This window comes from Haliotis rubra, unplaced genomic scaffold (genome assembly GCF_003918875.1).
Source record: "Haliotis rubra isolate DU_JTF1 unplaced genomic scaffold, ASM391887v1 Scf452, whole genome shotgun sequence".
In the NCBI taxonomy this organism is placed as follows: Eukaryota; Metazoa; Mollusca; class Gastropoda; order Lepetellida; family Haliotidae; genus Haliotis; species Haliotis rubra.
This window is the reverse complement of record NW_025767138.1, coordinates 390288-411136: the sequence shown is the minus strand read 5'-3', so window position 1 is coordinate 411136 and position 20849 is coordinate 390288. Positions and strand designations below refer to the sequence as shown.

General features: G+C 39.4%; 1 long non-coding RNA gene across 1 annotated transcript in view; it reads left to right on the top strand.

The window, feature by feature from the left end:
- Nucleotides 1-460: 460 nt before the first annotated feature.
- Nucleotides 461-20849, top strand: part of LOC124289951 — a 31150-nt gene continuing 10761 nt past the window's right edge. Inside the window, exon 1 of the long non-coding RNA XR_006901799.1 lies at nt 461-627. This is a non-coding gene — a long non-coding RNA (uncharacterized LOC124289951). The remainder of the gene's footprint in view (nt 628-20849) is intronic.

The following is a 20849-nucleotide window of genomic DNA, read 5'->3' as shown; positions in this document are numbered from 1 at the left end:
GCATTTGATCAGGCGGGATATGGAATACGTGATTTGTTTATGAATATTAAAATGGAAGGGACTATTAGTAAGTCTCGATGAGCGATTTAGTCAGAATTAACGAAAAAGATTTGCGGTTTACGGGAAAAGTATTGAAATGTTTGTGGGAATTTAGCATTTAATTGTACCAACGAGCTGTTCCGTTTGAATAAATCTAATCAGCTTCTTGTAAAATTAGGGGACTCAAGACGAAAAGATGGGGAGAATTCTGATTTGCATGAAATTGCATCACAAATCATGATTTGCCGATTCATGAACTGTGATTATTCATACATTACCGGTCCCCCAATTATCCTAACTTGAAAATTATGCTGAAGGCACAAACGAATTCGGATTTTTTCGTGTGTACGAAATATTCATGTGCATATCTGCCTGTATTTCTCATTGTTCATTATTGTCTATTTGGATTGCAGTTCGTCGCTGTATAAATTCCCTAGCCTACCAAGTTAGAATTTCATTTCTAGTGGGGATAAACGAAGAGAGTGAGAATATGGGGGCTCAGAACTTCGGATTATACGTACAATCGCCGAATCTCCCCACGTAACCATGCATGGAGTTTTCACGTGTGACGCTGATTTTGTTTGAATTGTAAGTATTGCCAGTTGATTTCTTAACGTCATCTCCGTTTTGTGTCAGCTACGCACAGTCGATGGCTGACAAGTTTTCTTATGTGTCTTGAAACTTAAATACGGGATGATAACAGCTATGACAGCTACATCTTCCCAACGTCTTCGCCACCGTAGCCTAGTAGGCGAAGTCATATCAAAATCAGGTATCTGATCAAAGTAAGGTGTGAAAGTTAATGCAATCCGATTTCAAAGCAAACTACCTTTTATTAATAATATTCAATCCATGTCATATAAAATATCATTTGAAGCTAAAACTTAAGTCCCGTCGTCCCTTATGTAAGGAGAAAGGTGTGTAGGGAATTTATACATGCCTCGCAAAGATACTGCCATATAGTCTGTACCATTGCACAAGTATACTCTTGTTGTATAAAAGTACATGAAAAATCTCATGTAAACATACGTCAAAGTTTTATAAGACATAAGAGAAAATATAACCGTGTAAATTCTTTGTTTTTCAGTCAGGGTCCGTATAATGAATATGTCACATTGAAATAAACACATGTAAATATCAAATGTATTTTATCATTTGGATTTAAAGATGAATGTTGTTTAAACTTTTACTTGTGGGACTTGACTTGTAGGTTGTAGGTTCATTTTCTAAGTTATCATTTCTTCTTTCAAAAAATTGATTGTATAATGTGTACTTTTAGGTATATGTGTTATGAATACCACGTAAAGGAATAAATTACAATGCAACATTAATATAGACATGACTAAAATATTGGGCCGTTGCTACATTGCAGGGGACACGTGAGTGAAATCTGCAATCATATGATTGTCATTTAATACGTAGTTTATTTCTCTGAACCTTTTAAACTTTTTCATTTGCATACAATTAGAAATGTTAAATTTGTATCGCAAATCTAACAAAATGATATAATTTTGACCATAATATTGTATATATTGATAGCTAGCATTAATATGGAGACTATAATCAACACAAACATGTTTGTGATGCGGTGATTAACTACTGTCTATTCTTAACATGTTTCGATAAACTATAACACATACACCTAACAATCAAAATATCTAACCATTTCAGATTCTGTAAACTAAACTATTGACAATAATGAAATAGACATTCGGACTGAAATCGACACGGTATAGAAAGGCCAGGTCTGTTATGCAACCGACTCGCATCTCGACGTAACACATTCCACTAACTGTAGCAAAGTTTCCTTTGACACTTGTAATGTACAAGTCTCATGCATTGTCATTCGCGGGAATATAAACAATGCAGTTTGGTCGATCCCTTGATTGACCTAGAGGACAAACTACCCTTAGCTAACGGAGAATGTCCGACTGTGACCACGCATACATAACACTCGACTTTGGGTGGCCGAGGTCAGTGGTTACCCTGGTGTTAGGGTCCGGCTGTAGAATCCAAGCATCACTGTTCTACACGTATCCCCTTCAAATCATACAAACAGGGATTGCGTCTTACATAGGAGCAAGTACATTTAACGAAGAAATGTTTATTTATTTATCTTAATATTTTCAGTATTTAGTGCTAATTTCTGCTTTGGGCTAATATATTGGTAAAATAATGACTGGAATTTAGTTATGCTGTTTTCAAAATGATTAAAATATTTAATTATTAAATGGTATATTATTAACTGTATATTTCATTTTATGCAGAATGTCTGTCGGTGCCAATGTGACACGTCTTCAATATTGTCCAGAATCGTTAGATGTGGTTCTTGCTTTGGTATCGTGCCATGTAATATTCTGAGTAATTATCTACCGGTAAATAAAATAGAATGCAGAACATTTTCAGAACGTGTGTTCATTGTAAATGTTGTATCATTTATACTCAACATAACAGCCTTCAAGTTTAAATTCAGATCCAATCAACTGTAACAAAATGTAGAATTCTTTAGCATATTAACTAGCAATTTAAGAGTATATATGCAGAAAGAATTGTCTTAGCTTAAATCGTGTATTTAACATGTGTCCAATATAATCACATGTAGTCTCAAGAAGAATTCTCATTTATTTTTAAATAAATTCTAACATGAAATTTCAAAGGCTGAGCATTTATCATTACACGCAATGAATAGCTTTATTAAAACAGAAACCATATGTATATATATGGTGTGCATGTATGTGTGCATGCGTGTGTGTGCGTAAAATAGTGTTTCCTTTGACAAAAAAGATATATATGTAGCCTCCAGTGATATTGATTCTTATATTAGTACTGTTGTGTTGATGAAGATATTTCCAAATATTATATGTGCGCTGACATTGTCTTTTACGCTAGGTATTGTATTAGCAGCAACGGTCGAATATAATCAAAGACGGAAAATGGTAATGTATGTTAATGCTGGAAATGTAACCAGATTAATTTATTCATTCCAGAACTGGCCCTTGAAAACCTTACGTTAATTCCAATATATTATAGGGTAGAGTAAATAAGTGTCAAGTGCACGTTTAACATTGTACAAATTATCGCGTGTGTGCATCTGGCATGTACACATTAATCCCGAGTGACATTCCCCATACATGCACATTTCATTCTGCAATATACAAGCATGTGTTATTTGAGTGACAGTTGACAATACATGTCTGTAATCCGCGTCATGCTGATGAATATTCATGGTATTTTGACAATGCCCACATGTTCGCAGGCAATGTGTGAGAAGTACACCCAAAATATTTATATTGAAGAACTTCTTTGAAGGAAATAGAACGGTAAACTGTGGTTTGGGAATCTATAGGAAAACTTGACTTTTGAAATATAAATTTGCAATTAATTCATGATTAGGCGAAGGGGCAACGCTTACTCAAACTTTGAATTCGTAGCTAGAAGTGACATATTAAATATATTAGGATATATTAGATCATAATTGGTATCTGGCAATCTTGTCTGGGATATTGCATGAAGTGTCTCGTCAACCTATTTCTATTTACGTGACAATCAGACTTACAGAAGTACTAATGGAAATCCCTTGGTCGAGTAGATCCCGGTATTCTTGTAGCCTAGCGGTAAAAGCGTTTGCTCGTCACCCCGAAAGCCAGTGTTCGAATTCTCACATGGGTACAATGTATGAAGCCCATTTCTGGTGTCCCCGCCCTGATGTTGCTGGAATATTGCTAAAAGCGGCATAAAACCATACTCACTCATTCACTCACTCTCTTGTAACGAGAGACAAGAAAGATCGCTGGATTATAATGAGTTACGTGGATAGCGCGTATTTCAGCAAGTACGCCTGTGCTCATGCTATCAACCTCTGGTTTCCTTTGGAAGACTTGTTTATTCAAACACCTCCGTGTTTTAGTTACATGTCACACCCCCACTCGTACATGTATAAAAGACCGCCTCCGTGGTGTAGTGGGTAAAGCGTCCGCCCGGAGAGCGGAAGGTTGCGGGTTCGATCCCTGAGCGCGTCATATCAAAAGACGTTAAAATATGGTACTTGTTGGTCCCTGCCTGCCGCTCGGTATTAATGGGTACAAGGCCTGGTCGGCTCGGAGTCAGTATAATGTGTCTGAGTGGGGTATTCATGCTTCCCAGTGGGCTAGCACTATAAAACCAGCTTAAGTCTGGGCTAGTACAAGCAGCCGCACCTACACACGCATGCACGTCGTCATATGAGCGAGATATTCTTAAGTACGACGTTAAACCCAATTTCACCTCACCTCACCTCACCTCACCTCACCTCACCTCACCTCACCTCACCTCACCTCACCTCACCTCACATGTATACAACCTGTGTATTATTATGTGTTATATCTGACGTTTCGTTTGGTATTTTTTGTGTTATTGTTGATGAAACTAAGGAAAGCACACATATATGTTACACATTTGGTTGTTGCAATGTATAGATGAATTTATACGAAACCTTTTAAGATGCATTGCTTGTGAGACATGAGTCAGTTTAACGTATTGAATACTCGGAGACACCGTGAGAGTCACAGATGTCGTATTTGTAGTTGTGTTGGAAGCAGTAAATGTAGTTGCAGGGTAATCGTTGATGCGATGAAGCATAAGGAGGAGTTGTTGAAGTAGTAGTAGCAGCAACAGTAGTTACCGTAGTACTAGCAGTACTTGTGATGATGATGATGATGATGGTGATAATGATGATGATGGTGGTGGTGGTGGTGGTGGTGATGATGATTGTGGTGGTGGTGGTGGTAATAATGATAATGATGATGATGATGTTGTGGTGGTGGTGGCGGCGATGATGATGATGATGATGATGATGATGATGATGATGATGATCATAGCGGAAGTAGCGGATCGATTCCCTCTTTAATCACAATGTCTGAATCCCACCAGTTGTAACCCATGGTAACATTGTAATTATATTGCAGAAAGCGACACAACAACCCACTCACCCACCTGACGGTCAAAGGTAGGTCATGCGCTGCACCCCGGCCTGTGACTGAAACGCTGGACGCGTAACAGCGTGTCTTCTTTTCGATCGGGTATCGGTTCGAATCTCAAACGTCGGTTAGAATTCTCTGTAACGCAGCGTGCCCATACTGCCTCACACCTCTTCCACCCAACCACTCGTTGCCTAGCAACTGTTCTTTCCTGTAACCTTCTGCAACTATCCCCTTCACAATGCAAGGGTTATAAAGCGAGTTCCAACCAGCACTGCATGTGTGACCGAATCAAAACCCCGTCACAAGTTAGTTTCATGCTACACGGAGGAAATGTTACACTGTTTATCGAAACAACATCTCTGGCATGGTGTCATGTTCATGACAACTTGTCATGTAGGTTTCAACTAGACATGGATATGGGACGAAACGGTTAGACACTGCCACCGACGACTAGGGGTCTTAAAAGTATATTGGAACAAGAGCAGTCTACAAATATTTCGTTCAGTTCGTTTTTGTTTCCGCGTTAAAAACAGTTCAAATACCAGGCATTTTTATTCCCGCATTGATGGCGCACCTGGTTATCTGGGGTGAAGTGCCATATATCTGTTGATATTATGGTCCAAATAGACGACAATGAGTGCTTCCTCCCAATCCGGACCTGAGTCAACCATCGGATCGTTTTATCTCAGGGCTCTGCAGCTTTAAATCGCTCCTTTTTTCTACACCATTGTTGATTCTTTAATCTACGTATATATCGCTTGACTTTGTATCGCCTAGAACCTTGGTTAAATGAAAGGTCTGACTAAGTCACGGTCGGGAATGGTAAATATTTAACAGCTGGGGAGAATGTCAATATTTTGACAGGGGTGGGAGCGGACAAGCCATCAACTTAGCTCGAGATTTAGGGTACAAGTTGTAAATCGCAGCCCCGAACCTGCGAAAGGTTGTCAATGTCGCTGCTTTTCAATTACATTTCACGTGTCAATCACATTGCTCTGCCGCGGCAATGATTTCAAATATTCCCAATTTGTTTAAATTTCATTAAGTGTAAAATGCTAAGCATGTTTGTGGCGGACCTGTGGATGGCAGGCTTGAAACCATGGATACAAAACTAGGGAGGTTGGTGAAAGCTCACCAGCGTTTAGTTCTCTCCCTACTGGGGTGTGAGGCGGTTTTACCCTTAATCCATTGCACACAAAACTAAGCCCCGTGCTTTTATTCTTTAACGTCAGCGAGCCCATAAAACGCCACAGGTTCACCGACCAACGATAGCCACCCTGTCTAAACTCCGATACTATAAGAACTGTATAGAATATCTCTCGGCTACGCAGCAATAGCGTCACGGCGGGTTTTTCTCTTCCGCCACAGGAACCCCTCGGAAAGCTAGACACCAACGCATACAGGCTTCGCTTCAAAGGATTCGCATCGGGGTCTATAGATACTACTTGAAGTGTGAAAACACATAACACAAGAGGGTACACCTAGATATCGAGTCAAGTCTTCAACCACGAGCACACAGGGGCTAAAGGGGCAATTCAAATGGTGCGGAAATGAAACTCTATAGCGTTGAAGACGAGACTATAATACGAGGGCTGAATCTGCGGATTATCGGCAACACTGTCGGATGATTAATGTAACACAGCTATGTAGATAAATCAAATAGGAGAGGTGGATCCGAACACGTATTTTATACAATTTGGATCAAGGACAGATAATTGAATTTGAAAAAAATATATATATAATATTTATTGTTGATTGAAACCGTTGTAGGTATCATTTCAGGATGTCATTTTATACAGCATGTCTTGTTGATTGTTGAGAAAGAAATATGACAGCTTTTGAGTAGCTTCTTAAATTTCATAACAAGTAAAACCACCCGACAGTTGTAATTAATGATAGTTAATTCATACTTAGATTTGTTAAAAATGAGTTCGTTTAGAAAGTATTAATTTTCTATTTTCTCTTCACATATTTTTTGCTTATTTAGTCTTTGCAGAAAAAAAGTCTTTTTCGATTTTGAACTAAAGACCATATTATCCCATAGATACCTTTCTTGTCTGCTTTAAGGTACATAGGTTTCACTGTTTTGATTATATATTAGCTTTAGCAGGAAGCAGACATACGAGAGCAACAAAGGTAAATAGACCAGCCTTGTGTTAGAGGAAGCACTGAATCCCCGTTGATCAAAATTATGTCCACTATTGCCTATCGAAAGACGTAATGTTGAGGGCAAGTGTTAAACATGGGCCACAGTTTTGGGACAACGTACACGGGCCGCATACAGCCTCAGATCGTAGCTATAAGATCATCGGTTAAACACGGGTCACAAATAGCCTTAAACATACGTATCTAAGGTCATCTGTTGAACACGGACCACTATCAGCCTCAAGCATACGTAGCTCTGAATTCATCTGTTGAAAGTGGGTCACAAATAGCCTTTGACATACGTAGCTAAGGTCATCTGTTGAACACGGTTTACAAATAGCCTAAAACATACGTATCTAAGGTCATCTGTTGAACACGGGTCACAAACAGCTTTAAACATACGTATCTAAGGTCATCTGTTGAACACGGGTAACAAACAGCTTTAAACATACGTATCTAAGGTCATCTGTTGAACACGGACCACTATCAGCCTCAAGCATACGTAGCTCTGAGTTCATCTGTTGAACGTGGGTCACAAATAGCCGTAAACATAAGTAGCGCTAAGGTCATCGGTTGAACACGGTTTACAAATAGCCTTTGACATACGTAGCTAAAGTCTTCTGTTGAACATGGGCTACAAATAGCCTTTGACATACGTAGCTAAGGTCATCTGTTGAACACGGTTTACAAATAGCCTTAGCCAAACGTAGCGGTAAGTCATGTATTTGAAAGATATTAGGGCAACTCCCAGAATCGGAGCCCATTAAACTGGCCTCTTCAACCAAACGTCCAAAATGCATATATATACATACATGAACAAATCCTTTATCTATAACAAGCAGCGTATACACGACGTATCCTTTCGCCGTATCCTATCGAGTTCACCGTGCCCTTTGTAGAGGTATTAGATTTTAGTCAACATCAATAAGTTCGAAAATTCAAGATTCCTGCAAGTGCGACTTGGCACACAGGATATATCTGACTTTCCACTACGGCACACAACAGGAACTGTCACGTATGATGGAATCCTGGTCCTCAATAACTGTATTGTAGGGGTCTGGCACTGTTCAATCATGAATAAACGTGTAAACATGCGAAACATAAATATACATCATAATTCTTTATTTGGTAAATATGCAGACAGTTCATATCCATTTCTGAATTGTTAGATATTAAAATGAATACAAACTGGCTTACGCCGAAGTACAGCAATCACGCATTTCTCAGCGGATAACCAGAACTCTGAGCTATCGTTGGTATATGGGCTATTGGAACAATAACACTTGGAGCTTATAAATTCCTTGTTTTATTTGACGCACATGTTGATCATGTACAAGTGTGTGAGACGTTTTTAGGAATGTTCCAGCAATATCACGGCGGGGAACATCAGAAATGGGCTTCGCACATTGTACCCATGTGGGGAATCGAACCCGTGTCTTCCGCCTGACGAGAGAACGTTTTAACCACTTGGCTACCCTACCGCCACAAAAGGTGTTGATGATTGAATGTAGAACAAGTACAAATAACCACTGTGAAACATATTACACAGCAGTGTTCATATGATGACATACTTGAAAACACATAACGTCTTCTGATAACGGGACAATTTTGAGTTGCGTCCCTTTGGGGCAACAGAAACCTATGACTGTTAGTTCGATTCCCGGTTCATCCGGGTTATTGTTCTAGGTTTGTCAACAGCATTACATCACCAAAAAGATGAACGTCACAGTTTCGGAATTTCCGTGCTTGAATGCTGTTAAGTCAAACTCACTCACTCACTCACTCTTCCGATTACAACGGGCGAATAACAACACGTTTACAGAGGTGTGATAGTTATACAAAATGCACACAAATACTTAATAAAGTGCCATGCACGCTACAGAGTCGTATGTCCAAAGAATACTATCAGTCAACGTAACAGCATACCTGAACGTTGTAATAGCTCGTCAGTTCATGGAATTTCCAAATAATTATTTCAACAGTTCGCAGGTCACGGTAACACACATCTCAATCCATTGTTCAGAAGGCGTCTTAAGAAATCAATACTTTTTGTATTGGAATAATTGATTCATATGCTCCGATCGCATAACCGATTTAAATTGATTCCTGAACTTGAATATCTTCTGCTTGCCTCAGTCACTGTCGATGCCATTACGGCCGTTTTCTTTAAACTATCGTGTCGCAATTCTATGATGCTTCCAAAAGGCTTTGCACCCGGTAATCCAAAATCCAATGATTTAATACTGTCTATCAATACTGTGGCAGACATAGTATTTCTTTCTTACCGACTCTCTGCTCCAACAAACTGGTAGCAGGCGGATTCTATAGACGTGCTCCAGTCGATAGCTTTAGGCCATTGGAGCATTTAGCTCTAACAAAATGACGACCAGTTTCCATATTTTGTTCCCGGCCTTATCCCCGTTTAAGTAAATTTTGATTAGTTTTTTGTGTGACTCGTACAATTACACCCCTAAATCATTTCTCAATGCCCACCATTGATTGGGGGTTATTGGCTAGGATATCGCTTTTGAAATGGCTTGCAAGCCAGTATTGTGCTCCGTCCTAACGCTTTTAAACATAGAATAGGGCCCGCGCCTTCATTCGGCTATCAGAAAACCTCTTTATAGCTAAAATATATCACTGGTGAATGGCTCATTGTCGCTGATTAGAGGCAAGAGAAAAACGGCCAACGATTTTCCAAACACGGAATTACCGCTATAAAATCCATATAGACATTTATAGCTGACTCCAATGATCGCTGCGCCACATATTTCGTTTACGGATTGAAATTGACTACTGTACATTTCATATGACGGTGATATGTACAAGACATGTACATGATGTTTCAATTTCTCTCCATGGTATTGACTTGTTGTCATTAAGTTTCATATGAAATACAATTTAACTCCATGAAGTTCAGCTTCGTTGTGGGATGCGATGGGTCTGGGGGAAGCTGTCGATTTCATAACGAGCACGTCATGTTGTCAATGCCTGCATACATGCAGTCGATCTGACTTAGACCACACACGTGGAACGACTGATTAATTTCATGTCCTAGCCTGCTCTTAGCAATTCCTAAAACAAACATGACAAGCACACCGCTGCCTCGTCGTATGTCGATGGCCGTCATGCTGTGCAAGACAACAACGTCAACAATAGCTCAAATTGAAGATTGGATGTGAAATGTGCAACGTGATGATAACTGGAAAATTATTGATATGATTTTTTCGAAAAAGATCAAATTAGAAACATCATATATTTTCATATGTGCCGGATTTTATTAATTATGAAAACATGTTTATCTTTGTCAGTAATTTGTGAAATACCTTCACGATTCACGTTCTTTGCTAAATTTGAAAGCGTCTTCATCTTCACCTTTTATGATTTCGAGTAATCAAGATTTCTTAATAAAATGAAACTGTTTTATAAAACTCCATTGGCAAGAAGCGTACAGTCGTACTAACCATGGCCGAAATTATTATTTAAGAGGACACTATTCAATTAGAATTCCGGGCATGCTTGGGTCATTTTATCCAAATAACCACTTGACTGTGGTTTTATTTCCTTGATCGTACCAGCTATGTAGACACGGCGTCTCGTTTTTACAGAAGGCACCGGTAAAATTGCCCGGACCTATACTGAAACTGGCCATCATACCATGGCCATTGTTTCCGTATAAGGCAAGCCTCGTATAACTAACTTGCGTTCTTATCCAAACACAACGTCACTTGTAAGCTACCCCAATAGATTTGGAGGTCCTGGGGATCAGCTCGACTCAGTGGAGAATGCATCTCGGCTGAATAACAAGAAACGGAATATCCTTTCACGAAATTGTCCTGAGTGAGTGAGTGAGTGGGTTGGTGATTGAGTTTTTGAGTGAGTTTTTGAGTTTTTAAGTGAATGAGTGAGTGATTGAGTGGGTTGATGAGTGAGTGAGTGAGTGAGTGGGTGGGTGGGTTTGGCTGGCTGGTGAGTGAGTGAGTGATTGGGTGGGTGGGTAGACGAGTGAGAGAGTTATAACGCAGCTTAAAGATTAAGAACGAAGCATTGATCAGGTCATCAGGCTACCCTCATTTGTTTTATAAAACTCGTGTTTAAAGATCTTACTTGCTGAAGAACGTGAACTTGTATATAATTATAAATAATTTCGAAATATCCGCAGTTCGACACAAGCATACTGAAGTTAAATGTGTCAATTTTTCACTTAGAGGCAGTAATTGTAGTGCACGAATACTTGTCTGTAAAATCCATATTTCATGTATATTCAGTGGGACTTAAGTCGCTTCAAGAGTCACCTCACGTTACACAGAAGCTACATCTCCGGTAATATATTTCATCTCTTACAGTATGAATTCAGATGGTGCATGTCTAAATATAAATCGAGCAATCCTCTAGAAATTTCATGCTTTCTTTTCCATTTAGCCTGATGCGACTACACATGAAATCTTACACGAAGAACGTTACATGATTGTATTTGAAATAAAACCCAACTCGGTCAGTTGCCCCTAAACAACGAGCCCACAAGTTCGAGACATGGCCGTCTGTTGTATATCCTACCGCAGTCCGGCCAATTATCTCCGCTATATCTCCCTAACCGTTAGCGATGTATCAGATATAGACAAGGATTACTCTCATAACGAGAGTGACACAATATGGGATAAAAAGTCAATGACAAGCCATCGAACGAAATGAACATCGGCCCGAAATAGAGCAGTTGGACCTGAGTTATGGCAGATGGGGTGATCTGCCGATAAGAAGAGGACAGAAATCGGTAATTGCTTTTCGGAAACAATAGCCAATCGCAGTTATACGTAACTGTACTGTCAATATAATTTGGCCCTTATCATCTAAATTGCCGGATGGATGAAATGAGCTTGAAATGAACACTGTGAAGGGCTGTCCCCTCCTCTTACTGTTGTCCCTTCTGCATGACATATGTCTCATAGCCTGTCATCGCCACTGAAATGCATACCGTGATCAGGGAAATGTAGAAGATATTGACAATGAGAGCGAATGGCTTGTTGCAATTGCGTTCACTTCCTGTAGTCAGTGTGTGGCTGGTATACTGGTGAAATAGGCAAGATATTGACAGAACGGACGAGGTCCGCTTACAATAGTGAATAAGTGTATATGTTAAAACAGTTTCCATTAAGTGGATTTTATACACTTCACTTGAAATGTACAAGATATTGACAAGGGGCGCGCTCACAACATATGACAGTGAATTGTTTAATAGGGTTGATGTTAAACAATATCTTTGATTAAGAAATTAAACAACTTTGAACTGAGCTTAAATGTACACGATATTGACAAGAGGGGGTTCACTTACAATTGTTTATCAGTGTTGAACAAAATCCTCAAAGTGAATCTCTTACATCTCATATGAAATGTACAAGATATTATGACGGCTTACAATGGTGAATCAGTTTATACGACTGATATAACATAGAATTGCTAGTACCGGTGTACAGAATTCAGTTGAAATGTACATGATATAGATAATGACAAAACGAGCATTAGTGCTCTAATCGATGTGAGACACGCCAAAGTGAAAGAGATACGTGTATAACATCGCTATGTTCTGCCAACAAAACTACATATAGTTCATATGCATGTACTTTTCTGATGAAATGTGAATATTTGTCAAATTAATGCGCACTTTTCCATTGTTTTTAATGTGTTTGGAAACTAAAGCTTTTGATAACATTTATACAACACTGAAAACAGATCGCATATTGAGAATTATCTTAATATACAACTATAAAATATCTCTTTATTTCATCTGTTCGGTTTTACAATAACAGGTCTATATTCTCCCAGTGTGTTTCGATATCAAGCACACAAACAAAAGACCTAGTGAGTGAATATTGTTTGAGGTCGTATCATCAAGCTCGCAACTATTCGCGTCCAGCATCTATGGAACCTGGAGAGATAGTTATTTATCATCCAAAACTGTGTTCCACAGTAGATATCGCTTGTGTGAGATCAGACGATATCTCCTAGGAGATATCGTTTTGACAGGAGATTTTGTACAATGCCCTGACAATGCTATGACGTCATGAACTTGTTGACGTCACAATGTTATGACATCGCTGCACTGCAAATCTAATGGCAGTACTATGTTCAGAGATGTACATTTTTCATTGAAAACTAATGAAGAGTGATTTTTGATGATAAATAGAATCTCACCCTCGTGTCTTCTGATATCAAATATATCAACACTCGTTGATAAAAGTAAAAATATCCTCGGCAAGCCTCGGATATTTGTAACTTTATCAACTCGTGGTGATATATTTGATATCAAAACACACTCGGGTGAGATTCTCTATGTAATTGCAATCATGTACACGAGAAGAGATATAATCACTCACTTTGGACAAAAAAGTGTCAAAACATCTGCGTATCTCTTACCAAGCTGACATGTATTTCAAGGTCATTCTCACTAAAGGAGATTACTAAAGGCCTGTTCGATATATTGCGAAACTGGTTTTGGTTTCTGTAACTGGTTTCTCCTGTTATAAACGAATGTCTAGTTTCGGATACGTGGTTTCAAAGTGAAACCAGTTTCAGTTTTATAAAGGAGTGGATGGATTCACCATCCGGTTTCAAAATGGATAGAAAATAGACGTCTCAGCTACTATATATGTGGAACGAATCGAATGACAGCATTGCCGAAGGTAATATTTTTTGTCATTTTACCAGGGAATTAACAAATAATAAAGAGATGAGATCCTTTTGAGGTAAATATTTGCGTATATGTAATTATACTGTTACAAGTAATTATATGTATACAAGTTACATAAAATAGACATGTTCAATAGACTGGGGTTTTAAATAATATTTTCCTAGTTCTCAGTTGATTTTTGTCATTATTTTGGTTACAGAAACTGCTGCTCAATTTTGCCACCAAGATCAGCTGAACTGATCTTGGTGTTGTGTGAGAACGCAAAACCGAAACTGCGAAACCTACCTGATTTTTATCATTATTTTGGTTACAGAAAATGCTGCTCTATTTTGCCACCAAGATCAGCTGAACTGATCTTGGTGTTGTGAGAGAACGCAAAACCGAAACTGGGAAACCTACCCAGTTTTAGGTTTCGACAAAATCGAGTGCATGGTTTTCCAGAAACCAAAACCGGTTTAGCATAATCGAATAGGCCCTTACAGACCGCCGCCATATAGCTGGAATACTGCTGAGTGCGCCTTAAACAACAAACCAAGCAAACCAGTCACTAAACGAATGAGTGTTGTTTTCAGCCGCTTCATAAATCTTACAGATATTTGCGTCCAGTGTTTACAGAAGCTGGAAATCAGATTATTTAAATACCATAGTTCTTCATTCGGCGTCCGCCCGGAGAGCGGAAGGTCACGGGTTCGATCCCCGACCGCGTCATACCAAAAGACGTTAAAATATGGTACTTGTTGGTCCCTGCCTGGCGCTCGACATTAATGGGTACAACAAGGACTGGTCGGCTCGGAGTCAGTATAATGTGTCTGAGTGGGATATTCATGCTTCACTGCGGCATGGTATCTCAGTGGGCTAGCACTATAAAACCAGCTTAAGTCTGGGCTAGTACAAGCAGCCGCACATACACATACACACGCATGCATGTCGTCATATGAGCGTAATATTCTCAAGCACGACGTAAAACCCAATTTCACCCCACCTCTTCATTACGCAATGCGTCGAATAGAATCACTGCAATCGCATTCACACATCACAACTGCGATCTTGTGTGAGATAGTTAAATCACGCGGTTTTATCTGCTGAATATTTGATTGTAGAATTTGCATTATGCAACACGTCGCTCGCTGTTTCTAGAAGTGATACTGGATACAGTTACCAGCAATCATTGTTCAGTTGAGAAAATGAAATAGATCATTATTGTTTAATAAGTATCCATATTTGCCTTGTATTTTATTTTTTGCCCAAGCGTTCTGACAGTGAAAGGTGATACGTGCAACCATTAACAGAGCGAGTCCAGCGTAGTATTTAGATCTGGGATATGCTTTCAAAATGATTTATAGTTGTGTTGTTATTCAAGCTTAGATCGTGTTGCAAGTAATAAAACAGCATGTCTTCGGCAGCACTATGCACGTGTAGAGGTAGAACCTCGTTAAGTCAAACTTCATCATTTCTGTATATCGTTTGACTGTATGTGACATTTTAGTTCCTAGGGAGTGAGTAACTTTGCTGTCGCTTTAGCTCAATTTTCAAAAGTCCACTGTTCGTCTCGAAATACTGATATGTTTGAGTTGTCGAAAACTTATAGCTGATGAAATATCATTGCTTAATCATATATACGTTATGTACTTATTGCTTATTTTGATCACTGGATTGTCTGGTCCAGACTCGATTATTTACTGACCGCCGCCATATAGCTTGAATTTTGCTGAACGTGTGTCGTAAAACTAAACTCACTCTTATTGCCGTTTTGTCTGCCTGCGAACCTCTGCTTTGTATATATGTTCCTTTTTTCTTCTTATGCCAGTTGTGTGAGTCACGGATGTAGTGTAGGACAAACATGCCCTTTTGTGAACACCTGGTGTCATCTCTGATTTTCAGTGATCGATTCATATGATTTTACCGCTGCCTTGTCTTTGGTCCCAATGGAATCTGCATATTCAAATTCTCGCAAACAATGGGTGAAGCTAAATCGTGATGTCCCCGTCGTGATCTTGCTGGATTGTTGATAAAACTCACTCAGACACTCACTCAATATTCGTGGCAATATGTATATGAAAATAAATAATAACTGTCTGTCTGAAGACTTTGACTGACTCTCGTGCTTGCAGGTACTGACTGTGTTGTACATAAACAAATATTTACAGGTTACATACCTGTATTGTTCCACGTTTGTATTCAGCCATATCTTGTGAGGGCACGTTCATTCCCAAATAGAGCGATTCAAGTTCTAATATCGAGTAACCTATCTTCATCAGCTGTGAAAATCAGAACCCCATACAGTTCCTTCACAGTCACGTGGACTATTAGCACGCGATACATCATAAGGATTACATTGGTTGAGAAATATGAAAACACACTCGCCAAAACCATTTCCAAAGTCAGCAGATATCTTTACCAAAAGCAATGTCCACTCCACGGTTCCGAGTACATTATAAAGGGACGGTGGGGTAGGGTAGTCTAGTGGTTAAAGCGTTCGCTCGTCACGCCGAAGACCATAGTTCGATTCCCCAAATGGGTTCAATGTGTGAAGCCCATTTCCGGTGTTCCCCGCCATGATAATGCTAGAGTATTGTGTAACAGCGGCGTAAAACTAAAATCTCATGATCAGTCACTCATAAACATGGCTTATTAAATAATTACCGAAGTAACGATATGGGGTTTTCGCGAAACGTTGAGCATACCCAGTTCCACTGGTGCTACCCGTCACAAACACCATGCAAAGGCAATTCAACTGTATATATTTATTTATAAAAGCATTGTATTTATCATTGAAAATTAATCACACATTATTACTTCAGACTGCTTCTTGGTGATCTCATTGTTGACTGTAACGGTTCATGCAGTCACCAGGATCAATATCACTTTCAGTCTCTTGAATAATATCTTACAAATAGGACCTCATACTATGAGTAACGCTTTTATGTCTATTTTCATTTTTTGTGGCAATGTTTAATTAAAGTAACCTTAACTTTACTGGAGTTCACTGGTTCGAAATGAGACGAAAATGCTTGGTTCGAAGACTCACATAGTGCTGTGAGTGTTATGTGATGCGTCTCATTGCTTTTGTCTACAGCGATATATCTTGACATTTTATTGGGTTTCTGTGAAACCCATACTAAGGGTCTCATTGGAATCATGGTCAATGCTGTAGTTTATGGCCTTGACAAATGGCACCGCTTGACTTGACGAGACACTTTTGGTTCCTGATATTGTCTTAGAATTGTCCTGGTCTGTTGGACAAAGATACAGTGAAATGGAGCCCTTGCTTTGACCAATGATGAAGGACAATTGCATACAGAGTGACCTCAATCCAGATGTGGTCAGCATCTACGCGCTCGGGAAAATTGATGGCGACAAATTGTCTTCGCGCGATCTAGTCTCATCATGATATTGTCCGTGGAAACTGGATAGAACCTTTTTGTTGGAGTGTAAGGGCGGACTTCTCCTATTACGGCCTAAGAGAGCTCTCTCTATCTCTATCTCTCTCTCTCTCTCTCTCTCTCTCTCTCTCTCTCTCTCTCTCTATCTCGCTCTCTCTCTCAGTTACGGTCACATCTCCTGAAAGAGGAGTTGAATCAGTACATTTTAATTGTTCTACCCTGAGCAATATTGAAATACGCTCTTGGCACACACACCACAGAGAGAGAGAGAGAGAGAGAGAGAGAGAGAGAGAGAGAGAGAGAGAGAGAGAGAGAGAGAGAGAGAGAGAGAGAGAGACTGAAATTAACGATAGTGACATGACTGACACTGTCACGAAGGTCAAAGTTACGAAATGGCAGTAATATGATTGTACATTAAATGTGACACGAACGTGACAGAACTATTAAATAGGCTCGGGGTGTCATGGGTGTGACATGATTGTAGAATATTAATGAAGCACAAACGTGACGTGAGTATGTTTGAAGCTCATTCTATTGACCACCAGTGTATACCACAAAAGTAGAAAACGTCCTCCTGTCGCCCCAACCTTAAGTCAATGATTCTCCTTGAACTCCATCCACGTACTCTCTCTCTCTCTCTCTCTCTCTCTCTCTCTCTCTCTCTCTCTCTCTCTCTCTCTCTCTCTCTCTCTCTCTCTCCTCTCATACGCTCGCTTTCTCGCCTCTCTCTCTCACACACACATACACACACACACACACACGCTTGCTTTCTCATTCGCTCGACCTCGCATCCATTTGCTCTCTCATCTGTACTCTTTCTCTCATCCGCTCGCTCTCTCATACGCTCGCTTTCTCATCCGATCGCTCTCACCCGCTCGTCCTCTCAGACGCACTCTCTCTCTCTCTCATACGCTCGCTTTCTCATCCAGTCCCTTACTCACAAGCCAACCCAAGCTGCAGCAGCTTTGCAGGATGTTCATTCTCAAATGTTCATGTCGATGTAAAGTGTAACGCCATACATGCAGCTGGAATACCTAGTATCCGCATAATGTGCACCACATGCAGTCTAACAGAATAATGCATATGCAACGCCCTGTTGACCCGCTCTCAGACACGGTTCACCATGCCCAATGCAACTGTTCCTACACATGTAAACAATGTACCCAACTTTCAGACTTATTCAGTACAAGCCATGACTGCCCACAGAGAGACACCACTCCTCTTTCCGGTTTCCAGTCCAGTTCTACACGCTGTAAGGGGCGGCGAGGTGGCATAGTGGCTAAAGTGTTCGCTTGTCTCGCCGAAGACCGGGTTTGATGGGAACAATGTGTGGTTTCCCCCGCTGTGATATTGTTGGAAAAGTGCTAAAATTGTCGCAAACCATATTCACTCACTCTGGACACAATTGAAGCCCTGTTTAGAATGAAGACATTTATGACAAACTTGGAATGACATAAAATTGATCAACATAAAATGATTGAGAACATTTAATTAAAATCACTTACAATTCGCCAAAATCTAAAACCCCTTCAAATTAAACTAGAAATGGGAATGCATGAGTGTGCTAAAGAGAAGGTCAGATAAGAAAATGCCTTATAACCATCTGATGCAATTATTTTACATTAGAGTGCTCCACACAATTAAATCATGAATAAGGACAATATCATGTTATTAACCTAGTTATACTCTGAGAGAAATTGAAGTATAAAAAACGGTGCCAACAATTCGGCACTGGAAAGATTATTAGGCGCAATTTGTCTACCATTCTGCACTCGTTACGAAGACAATATTCTGAGAACGGATGAAAGTGAGAAGAGGAACACATTTTTATAGTTAATTATGAAAAAAGGGGAAATGTAGGTAGATGGAGAACTGGTTCCTCGAACAGGCGGTGTTTCTGCTCTAACCCTGATCGATAATGTCGTATTGAACGAATCAACGTCACCAGCGACGTCAATGCCGACTTGTACAACTTCTGGATATGGGTGTGGGTGGTGGGGTTGTGTTGGAGTGAATAAAGACCAGTAATAAAGGTTTGTATTTTGGAGAAGGATCTCTCTACGGTGGCGGGCTTCTAATTCAAGTTCCCCTCAATGACCGAAACGGACAGGGACAACATAACAGAAGATGGTAAAATAATGTGCGTTAATCACGATAAATTATTATCAAAGTTTATCATTATCAATTACTTTGAAAACAAATTAAGGGTACAAGAATAAAAACGAAACGTATAGTAATAATTGCCAAACAATAATACAAAATATAAGAGAAAATATAGATAAACTTAAATACCGCAGGCTTCAATGTGTCAACAGTGTGGGCAGATTAACTTCTATCTACACTCTCCAATTTGGTGTTTGTCTTTCATCCGAGATTATTCCTAACCTATACCCCTTTGTTCGAAAATGTCTTTATTTCTTTAATATGCAATTCCCGTATGCACATCAGATTCTTATGTCTGCCTAGTCTGTCATACAGACCCCGGAACAAATATATCCAAGAAAGCCCATGCAAGTTTAGAATATGTGGCAAGTCTAGATGTCCACAGATTCAGGCTACATGTTGTGAAATTCCAAGAAATTATCCCCCTGCAGATTTCTTTAGTCTCTGAAAATGAAAAAAAGTCTCAGGGCTCCTTTTCATTATATTTCAATTTAATTTCATTTATTATGAACTGTTTTGTCTGTAAAATATGTTCATTTCAGAGACTAGATGTTAGTCTAATATATGCCTAAATGTATCGTTATAATACGACTATATGTTATTTCAGAACGCTTCCCTCTTCTAACGAAGTAAAGTTACTGAGAAATATGTGTAGAAACGTATGAAATGAAAATATAGTATTAGTGTGATGTGAAATATGCATGCATTATTGCATGAATCCATCGTGATCTGTATAGAAGCGTGTACGGGACAGTCTTGCACAAGAATACAAGACTTGATAATTTAAAGCGTTTACAATTGTCCAAGTTCAGGAAGGAAAATGGTTACATTTTAGTCTGTCTTTGTTCTGAGCGATATGTCTATTGATCGGAAAGGACACAAAAGATCACTCAACATTCAAAGGATAGTGATTGCACGTGTATCTGTTTAAGATATCCGAAATATCTGCAAAATGTTAGTTATCAGTACTCGTTCTCATGACATTGTGTTAAATACCAATATCTTGTCGAGTTCACTCTCTCAGTAAAGATCAAAGAAAAAAGTCATAATTGTCTTGTCAATTTCAAAAAATGAAATAGACGAAGAAGGGCAAGAAATGTGTTTGTCTGCCCCTGTTCTGTAATCTCCTCACTGTAACTGCAGTGGTAGTTTTCAAGTGATGACAGGTTATGCTCAGTGAAGAATTTCCCCTTCCCGTAACAGTTGTTGATTTCACTGAAATCGACACAAATTGACGAGCCTATCAAGCCGATGAAATGAAACAGACACCGTTAACTACAACATTTACACCACGGTTTCACTTTGAATTAAAAGTAGAGGCTCAGATTTGGCATTTTTCATGCCGTTCTGCCGGAATTATTGGTCTTTCGTTACCGCCTTTGACAATGCAATTACCACGTGGCAATCCAAACCAGTCGAGTGCGAAAAACGCACCAGTTTCGACTGAAATGAACAACGGGGATCGCGTTGAGTAAT